We start from the raw sequence: 10,513 nt of genomic DNA on the forward strand, positions 1-10,513 counted from the left end.
TGGGGGAGAGAGAGAGAGAGAGAGAGAGAGAGAGAGAGAGAGAGAGAATCCCAAGCAGGCTCCTCACTGTCAGCGCAGATCCTGGTGCAGGGCTCAAACTCACTAACTGTGAGATCATGACCTGAGCTGAAGTCGGGCGGACACTTAACTGACTGAGCCACCCAGACGGTGCCCCGAGAATCTTTAGTAAGCTCCTTGCTTAGCTCGGAGCCCGACCTCACGACTGCAAGATCGTGAGCCGAAATTAAGACTCTGTCGTTTAACTGTCTGAGCCACCCGGGTGCCCCTTTGAAAAAGAGACAAGAGGGAGGAAAAGGACTTTGAACCTCCAAGGGTAGATTGCGCGAAGGCAAATATCTGGGGAAACTAATGGAAGATGAAGGCTGGTATTGGCATGTTCTGTGATGTGGATTCCTCTGGTGCTGTCTCTGGGCTGATAAGGGTCTAGGGTAGCGTCCAGTGATGGACTTTGGTCCTTCCTGACAGAGAGGGGGAGGAGGGACACCTTTACCAATCTATATTCTGCTTTTTTAGGCAAATAGGGGGAGGAGAGAGAGCCTTTCCTGTATCTGCGTCGTCTCAACTGTCTTTAGCTCAAAATAGTCTTCATGCGGAGGAGGCATATCTTGGGGAGGTATGTTCTGCCCCCCTCCACAGGAGACCCGTGTCAGCGCTCTATGATCACCTCTTGGTCCCTGAGGTTGGGTGAGGGGAAGGGGAATGCCCGGGACCCCAGAGCATGTCTCTCCCTGGTGCGGTCACCGCTAACATTTAGAACTAATGGCTTGAAGACACCCTGAGGCCTTTAGAAAAGCAGAATTCTGAAGGGGTTTTTTTCTTTCTTTGTTTTTAGGGCCTCAGGCCTGCCTAGAAGGTGTTTCTGTTTTTTTTGTTGTTGTTTTTTTTTTTTTTTTTTTTTTTTCCGTTTAACCAGTCCTGCCTAGAAGGTTCAGCACCTTTCTTTAAAAAAACTGTTTTTGTCACCTACTTTTAAAGTCCCATATTACCTCTCTGGGGCATCTGGGTGGCTCAGTCGGTTGCGCGTCCAATTCTGTTTCTGCTCTGGTCACAATCTCACTGTTCGCGGGTTCCAGCTCCATGTCGGGCTCCGTGCTGACAATGTGGAGCCTGCTTTGGACTCTCTGTTTCTCTCTGTCTCTGCTCCTCCCGTGCTCGCACTCTCTGTCTCTAAATAAATAAACTTAAAAAAAGAATGAAGTCCCACATTACCTCTCTGCTAATTGGGTTTTGTGTGTGTGTGTGTGTGTGTGTGTGTGTATACATGATAAAATATACATAACATAAAATTTGTCATTAAAAAAAATTTTTTTTAATCTTTATTTATTTTGAGAGAGAGACAGAGTGTGAGCAGGGGAGGAGCTGAGGGGAGGGAGACACAGAATCAGAAGCAGGCTCCAGGCCCTGAGCTGTCAGCACAGAGCCTGACACGGGGCTTGAACTCACGAACCGTGAGATCATGACCTGAGCCGAAGTTGGACGCTTAACAGACCGAGCCACCCAGGCGCCCCAAAATTTATCATTTTAACCATTTTTAAGTATGCAGTTCAGTGGTATTAAATACATTCACACATTGGTCAAACCATCACCACTGACTATCTTCCAGAACTTTTTCAGCATCCCAAACTGACACTCGGTGCCTATCAAGTTATAGCTCCCTTCCCTGCTTCCCCGCAGCCTCCGGCAACCACCATTCTACACTCTCTATATGGATTGGCCTACTCTAGGTAGGCCATGTAACCGGAATCCTACAGCGTTCATTTGTCCTTTTGTGACTGGTTTATTTCACTTAGCGTGAGGTCCTTAAGGTGCATCCATGTTGTAGCATGGTACACAATTTCTTTCCTTGGAGAGGCTGAATAATATTCCATTGTACGGATACACCACAGTTTGTTCATCCATTCATCTGGGGTGTTGATTATTTCCACCCTTCGGTTATCATGAATAATGCCATTATGAATGTCAGTGCACAAATAGCTGTGAAGTGTTTCTGCATGTATACTTTCAGATGCTGTTTGACTGATTCCAACATGCTGGAGGCTCTTCATGTGCTGTCCCTATTCTCAAAGCCGGGCCTCCTCATAGAGCAGGTGGAGAAGCCAGGAGGTGGCAGGACCAGGCAAGCCTTCGTGCCATCAGGGCTTCTGATTGATCCCTGGTCATACCCAGTGCTGCCTCCTTGGAGGTGGGCTCCTGTTCTACTCAGCGTCCTTAGCGTCCCTGAGCTCCAGAGAGTTCCTGGACCTTGTCTGCAAGTTGGCCCTCCTCTTTTCCTTGAGAACAGTTCTGCTTATGAAGGGGGTAGAGAGGACTTTGTCTTCCACAAAAGATCCTGATTGCACCCTTTTCTTCCAGAGCAGCCTTACCATGAACATGACCAAGAGGGGCCACTCCAAGTATCTTCCTAGAACAAAAAAAATCTGCTTCACGATGACTTCCTGTCTCCGCCAAGTCCCGGAAGCAGCTGGCAGCCCTTAAATTGCTGCTTCAGGGGCTAAAAAAAATATCAGCTTTGCTTAGCCAAGCACCCCATTATACTCACTGGCCTGCCAGGTGACAGACAGGATCCGGCCTCAGGTCTGAACTGCACAGCTAGCATGGGTAGAGTTTACTTGGGTGTGAAGGGGCCACGGTGCCATGTGGGCCCGGGAGAGGCCCATCTCACTCCGCCCCAAGGGGCACATGGTGTGGCCCACTGGGTAGTAAGGACCTCCGGGGGTGTAGGTTGTAAGCTGGTATTTCCAGGGCTGGGAGCCTGGGGTCAGGGCTCTTGGCTGGGACCTCAGCTTCCTCGCAGCCTCTGGGAGGAGTGGCAATGCCAGCCCTTGCCTTGGCTGTAAAAGCCAAGACAGTGAGCTCATATGCTCCTCTGGGGCCTCCTAAAATCGGCACCAGAGGAAACCAAAGTTTTGGGTTATGCCAGTGGGGACCCAAGCCAAGGAAAGTTGAGTTTTTACTCCTAATGGGGGTCCCCTTAGGGCTTTTAGGCTGTAGGGGGCTTGGAAACTGCTCATTCACCTGGATAATCCTCAAATTCAATCAACAAACAGCGAGACTGATTCTCAGAGAAGTAGTTTCAAATCTTCCCATTTCCCAGAACTACACTCAGTCTATTTTGAGTTTCATCCTCCCCAACTCTCCCTGCTCTGGGGGTGCTGCTATAGTGTAAAGTGGTCAGGATTCTGAAAGCGAGGCCAGCATCTAGAGGCAGAGTGCACACAACTGTGCATTGTAAGGCCTGGAACAAGGAGCTAGACTTATCAACACTCTACAGGCTTCTGGTTTTCATAAAGCAGTTCTTGCCTGAGGATGAAACTGAGAGACGGCAAGAGCCCAGCAAATTAGGTCTGCCTGCTGGTGGCCAGAGCTGGTCAGACATTTCTGGGGCCACCACCTTCTCTGGGGCTTATTAAGGTCAAGATCTTCCCTAACAAGGGTCATTCAGCTAGTCAACAGTGACTGCCTGCTTTTCCTCAAAGCAAGAGCTGGAGCCCAGGAGAGGGAGGCAGGGATGGGGCCTGGTCAACCCCGGCCAAGAATGGGGTATTAAAGATTCACAAGTTCTTTACATTCGTCTTCCCCATGATAGGCTCTGCTCCCCAACACACTTCAAAGGAGCACCAATTTTGTGCAAGTCACACTTGCATGCCTTGAGTGATAGAGACAGAGATAAGACAGCCAGAAATTTGCCATCTGGTAGAGGAGAGAATCAGGCATACAAGGAAGGGAGCCAATGCCCCAAATAAAGTGTAGGAGAGGGAAGACATTCCCTCTATCCCCCTAGCTTCAATAGCTGGGTCTGTGAAATCACTTGACAACCAGCAGATTAATGGAAGAAAAGATATACAAATTTATTCATTTCTAATATTACATGGATAAGGGCATCACAGAGAAAAAAAAAAGCAAATGCCTAAAAAAGAGATGAGATTTGAGAGCTTATAGACCATCTTAACAGAGAAGGGGGTGCGGATGCAGGTCACTTAGGGGACAGTAAGTGACTTGGGGGAAAGACGGAGGGCCCCTAAGAAGAACAGATGGGAAGTATGACAGTGTGTGACAAAGTCTGCCTGGGTGTGGTGTCGACTCGTAGTCTCCTCTCCTGTGACAGGAGCCAGTCTTCCCTGGTTGATGAAACTCGAGGGTTGGGGGTTGATGACAATGGAGTTCCTTTCAGAGGATCTGTCTTTAGGCAGATGCGGGGAGTTCAGAGAGAGCCTCCCCCTGTACCTGCTGTTTTTCAAGTGCCTTCAGCTCAAAATAATCAATATAGCAAAGCGTATTTTTGAACTTCTTCAAAAGCATGAGTAGAAAACGCAGAGTTCTGTTCACAAAGGAAGAAATCCCCAAGCTGTGTGGGATGTTGTTCTTTCAAGGCTGTGGCATTGTTTTTATACAAGTTTGGTATTCTTTTTTTTTTTTTTAAGTTTATTTATTTTGTGTGAGAGAGAGCATGTGTGTACATGAGTGGGGGAGGAGCAGAGAGAGAGGCAGAGAGAGAATCCCAAGTAGGCTCCGCCCTATCAGCACAGAATCTGACACGGAGCTCAGTCTCAGGAAATGTGAGATCTTAACCTGAGCTGAAATCAAGAGGTAGACGCTTAACTGACTGAGCCACCCAGGGGTCCCATGGTATTCTTTTAAATAATGGCAGAAGCTCCCAAAATTGAAGTAGGGTCAGATGTGTGCTAAGTACTCCGAATGCATTAATTTGTTTAGTTGATATAACAACCCTAAGAGGAAAGTATTATTATATATTTACTTATTTATTTTTAAGTAGACTTCATGCTGAGTGGGGATTCCAGTGCTGGGCTTCAACTGACAACCTTGAGATCAAGACCTGAGCTGAGATCAAGAGTGGATGCTTAACTGACTGAGCCACCCAGGTGCCCCAAGTACTATTATTATCATCATCTCCACTTCACAGATAAGGTTACACTCTGTTTAGAGGTGTAAAATACTATTTCTGGGGTGGTCCGCCTGGTAAGAAGAGGAGCCATAACTTTGGCCCAGTTTGGTCCAACCCTAGAGCTTGAGTTGTAGATGCAGTGTTGCACTGGATGTCCAGAGGCGTCAATGGGCACGTTGGTGGGAGCTCCGAAGACGTGGGTGCTGATTTTGCTGTGAGTGCTATCCAGCCTATGGTCTTAAGCCACAACTGTGCCCCCAAGGCTTCAGTTTCCTTCTCACTTATTTTAATGGTTGAACCAGATGGCTACGAACGTGCCTTCTGTTTACGAAAATTCTCTCAATCGGATTTTTAAGTTCTTACCATGAAACCACTTCATGTTCACTCTCTTAAATGCCTAAATCCCAAAGAACATTTAGGAGGCAAGCAAGCCGCTATTGTACTTACCCACTCCTGGATGTCTGGGAAGGCTACTAAAAAGGCTGAATGCAGCAAAAGGGTAGAAAGTGGGGGTTCAGAGGTAGGGAGCCATAATCACATTTGGAAGGAACTCCATACCCTTACTCTAGCATTTATACAGTGTGCATTAGAGTTGGCTGCTATGTCAAACAGCCATGATGTTTCAATGGCTTAACCCAAGGAAAGTTTATTCCTTACTTAGGAGTAGTCCAACCCAAGTGCCCTATTTCAATGGCTCTCCTCCAAGTGGCTTCTCAGAGACTCAGGCTCTGACTGTTTCCTAGATCCTCGGGGTTTTTTGGCTCCAGTTATAGAGGATCACATGAAAGGCTTTTAGGGAGAAAGAAGCAGAATCCTGCTTCTACCCCATTCCATTGGCCAGAATTGGTCACAAGATCTCACCCACCTTCTCAGGAGAATTGGGAAATGTAGTCTGACTGTGTGCCCTAAAGGAAGCTGATTTTGATGACTATATAGTGGTTTCTCTAGAAGACCATATGTAGTCAACTCAATCTGTTAAAAAATAAGCAAAGAGGAAATTTGCCCTACCAGTCATAGAAGCTCGTCATTGCTGTCCTCTCTGTGTTGTTGATGGCTCATCCTCCCACGACTGTTCTAACTTGAGTGTCCCTCAGCAAGAATAAAATGACCCCCCCTTTCCCTCTTTGGTTCTCTAAGGGAAAGTAATAGGACTTTCTTTTTCTTCCTTCCTTCCTTCCTTCCTTCCTTCCTTCCTCCTTTTTTAAAGAAAGGCAGACTGTCACATGTAGCACCTCATTTGGATATGTCTGGAGTCTTGGAAGCTTGATTACCATACGTTCTTCTACAAATGGACCTTGAGAGCTTGTTTGGAGATTCTAGCAGGGGAGTGCAACTACCCAGACACCCTCGACCTAAGAATGGTCCTCCTCTATGGGGAAGGTTATCCTCTTTGACCAAGTGTGCAGCTTCAGGGGGGAACACACAGAGAGGTAAGGGAGGAAGGGGACACCCACTTAGCCAGCCAGATCAAATCAACCCTGGCGATCAATGGAATGACAGATGTCTCAGCCAGATTGCCCTCACATCTGGTAGTAGGCCTTTCTTAAAGTGTATAATAGGACTTTCTTCAGTATCTTGTCTTGGGATCAAAGGTAGTAATAGTAACTAGCATTTATCGAGCACATATTATATAATCAGGTACTTATATCATTATCTTAGGATGGAGGCAAATCTTAAGATCTGGATGAAATATGTAAAATTAGTAATGTATTTTAATTTACTTTTTTCTATAAATGGCTTTCATTCCTTTTTTTAAAATGTTTATTTATTTTGAGAGAGAGGGAGAGAGAGCATGTGAGAACACATGCGAGCAGGAGAGGGGTGGAGAGAGAAGGAGAGAGAGAATCCCAAGCAAGCTCCACACTGTCAGCACAGAGCCTGACGTGGGGCTCAATCCCACAAACCTTGAGATCATGACCTGAGCTGAAATCAAGAGTGGAGTGCTTAACTGACTGAGCCACCCAGGAGCCCCTAAATGGCTTTAACTTCTATTTTTAATGCCCATTCTTCTGGGTGGCAGAAACTTAATTCCGGTTGATTTTGGCTCCTGCTCTATTCCAGGTTTTGCCTGAGTTTCCAGGTGATGGGAAGAGGCTGGGATTCCATGTCCTGGTGTCCATCTATCCATAGTGGCATCTGCCATTACATCCTGTCAAGTGACAGAGCTGAAGCAATTTGAGTTTAATGTCCTTTATTCAAGGGAAAACCCTCCACAGACGAGGGGAGTAGTGCCTCACAAGTAGTAGAGCACTGTTCCCAAGGGTGTTTGGGCAAGAGCGAGTTTTATAGGGCGTTAGAAGAGGCAATGTGGAAACAGGGCATGATTGATGAGGGTTTCCTTCTAAGACTAACAGGTCTTGTTTCCTAGGGTAAGGTAAGCTCGCTGAAGCTGAGGTGGAGGATTGTGATCGGTGTGTGTTAGGTTTCCCTGACAGATGTTTTTCCTAAGCACAGGCTGACTTGGGTTTAGATTTGTGACGTGAGCCTCCATTTTGTGGGTCCCGGTATACAAATTAACTTTATCAATCCCAACTGCCAGACTTGACATCCCATCAGGACCCTGCCTGGGTTACTCCTTCGCTCCACACCTCCAAGTCATGGTTCTCTCTGCTACCTCAAAACTACCTCCTACTTCACCAAGAACAAGCCACAGTTTCCGGCATCTGGAGAGAGACTGATACTCCCACCTCCCCGCTCAGCCCTTCTGCCTGACAAATTCTGCTGCCTGGAGCCACCTCCCTGGGGTAAGCCTTTTTCTCAGGGACACTACTACCAATGTTTTGCCTCCCTTTGGCTTCTCTCCTCCCTTCCATAGCCTTGATAATCTTTATATGCCTAGTTTTCTGTTTTTCCATGTTTAATATTTATGCCACAAACTTGATGCTTCCATCATTCAAGGGTTAAATTTGGCAGTTCGAAAGGCCTCCTTACCACTCCTAAGTAGTTTTGTGGCTTTTCTGCCTTATCACTCCTCCCCTGAGGCAATAAAAGCTAGCTGACTTCAAGGCGATAAGGAAAGACTACAGACCGAATCAGGAGGAGGGCAAGGGACACTAGGAAATAAATACACCGTTTAAAAAGCATTTGTAAATTTGTCAAAATATTTCCCTGTCACAATCTCGTTGAATTCTCAACGACCGCTCTCTGATGGCCATTACTATCTCCATTTGACCCACGAAAACACTAAGCTGTATTCTTAAGATCTACCTTGCCAGGATACGTTTTGGTGTTTGGCGGATGAAAGAAGTTATTTCCATCTTGAATCGGTAGAAAGTTGGGAGAAAAGGCCATTTACAAGACATTCACTGTTATTACTTTTAAGCGCCAACACAAACTGATAGGAAATCTTATCTAATGGAGACAAGTCTTAGACATTCTTTAACAAATACCTAAGGCACACTTGAAAATTTTAAGAAGCCTATTATTTGGAATGGATAGAACAAAACATTCGAGAAGTATCCTCTTAATTAAGTTAAACTCCTTCTAGCAATCTCTTCTAATGATTTGCTTATTAGGAAAATCCTTTTATTTACCAACAGTGTGAATGTAAAGTTTGCTTAATCATTCAATAAATATTGATTGAGGCCTTTTTCGAGGCCGAGGCCAGACAGTAATTAGGTTTTAAACTCTCCAATTTGCAGCATTGAGATTCCCTGAGCTGCCTCCTCCCCCCAGCTTTAAAATCTTTTTCTAAAATTTAACAGCAAGGTTTCTTCATTCAATGAACACTGGAAGCAGGAGGTTCTGCACCAGAGGGGGCTCTGGGAGCCTCACAGAGGAGAGAGGGTGGGGGGCCCGGAAAGAGGTGCTTAGAACCGTGGGGAGGGGGGAGGGGGACAGTGGCTGGCATGGCACGGGTGCCGACGAGGAGCCTGAGGATCTGAGGAATGAACAAACACCGCAGTGGTGTGGAAGGAATAGAAGACCCCTCTGGGGACAGTGCCTCCATTTTCTATAGATGTCTTCCTCCTGACCTGTTTTGACTGACCCTCAGTGCCCCAGGACGACTGGGCTTTTCTTATACCCAGGGAAACCCATCACGCCTTGGTATCCTAGTGCCAGACAGCGCCGCAGAAGAATCTGGAGGAGCATGGGACACAACAGCAGAGAGGAACCAAAGAGAAGTGTGCGGCTGGATGTTTGGAGAGGGCAGGTCACGGTCGGGACAGTAACCAAGGTTGGGTGGCAGGGGAACGTGGCTGGGGCTCTCGCTTCTAAAGGAAACCACGGTAAAAAGTGGTTTTCGAAGCGCACAGACCTTTGCCCAGGATTCCAAACAGCACTTATCAGAGAACCTCCAGAGAACTCCTAACCTGCGTGTCCAGGTTCAACAAGGGCTCAGCATCTTACGGTAGAAGAATCAGCAACCTCAGAAGGAGGGATACCTGGCACCTGTGAAGCTTTGCAGGCGTTGGGTTCAATGGTTTCGAAGGCACTCACCTTCCGTTAGGAAAGACGGCGGCTTCCCGTGGGTAGCGGGGAGACTGAGGCGCTTCTCAGGAGAGCTTGGTGCAGCCAACGCTGGCATCCTTAGTAAGAGGTATCCGAGTGGTGTTGATATTGCCACCAACTGCCTTTTCAAACGCCAGAATCAGTAATGGCCATTTCCAGTAGCTGGGAAGGTTCGCGGTTAAGCCTGTAGAGACTATAAAGGAAGGAGTCAGGTGACCTGGATTCAAATCCTGGCTTCACTGCTTTCAAGGTGTGGTAGATTAAGGATGGCTGCAAATTCTTTTCACGCCTCCTCCCATTGAGAGATGGAGTCCAGGGCCGCCTGGGTGGCTCTGTGGGTTAAGCGGCGGACTTCGGCTCAGGTCGTGATCTCACGATTGGTGGGTTGGAGTCCTGCCTCAGGCTCTGCGCTGACAGCTCAGAGCCTGGAGCCTGCTTCAGATTCTGTGTCTCCCTCTCTCTCTGCTCCTCTCCTGCTTGCACACTCTCTCTCTCTCAAAAATAAATAAACATGTAAAAAAAAAAAGAGAGAGAGAGAGAGAGAGATGGGGTCCACCCCCATCTTGCTTACCTAAGCCTGGCCTCTGATTCACTCTGGCTAAGAACCTGCAGAAGTAGTGCTGAAGGCCAGAGCTAGAGGAGACGTGCGGCCTCTGCCTGGGCTTCTCAGGACAGTCCCTCTCAGAGAGGCTACCTCTGACACTGAGTGACGGCTCTAGCTTTCATTTGCTCAGCAAGCATATGGGGACATCCAGCCCAGCGGAGCCTCTGGGTAACCACAGCCATGGCCAACATCTAACTGTAGATGCCTGAGCCCCAAGTGAGAACCACGCAGACACCTGCAGAGAACCAGAAGCAACAATAGTAAAGTGCTGCTTTCCGCCCTGGGGGTGTGTATGGAGCATGACCTCGGGGGAGATCATTAGCCACTTGGAGGTTTAGTTTCCTTCTGCAAAGTGGGCAAGAGAGCAGGTCTACTTCCTAGTTACTGTCACACGAAGGTAATAACGGTGGAAGTGGTGAGCGCGGTGCCCGGCACCCAGTAGGACCTCCAATAAATGCCAGGCTTCTCCCCTGCCCGCGTCTGCAGGAGGTTATATATCCCAGGTGTGAGTGAATCTTGGCGGCCGCTCACAA

This window comes from Panthera onca, chromosome A3 (genome assembly GCF_046562875.1).
Source record: "Panthera onca isolate mPanOnc1 chromosome A3, mPanOnc1 haplotype 2, whole genome shotgun sequence".
Lineage (NCBI taxonomy): Eukaryota > Metazoa > Chordata > Mammalia > Carnivora > Felidae > Panthera > Panthera onca.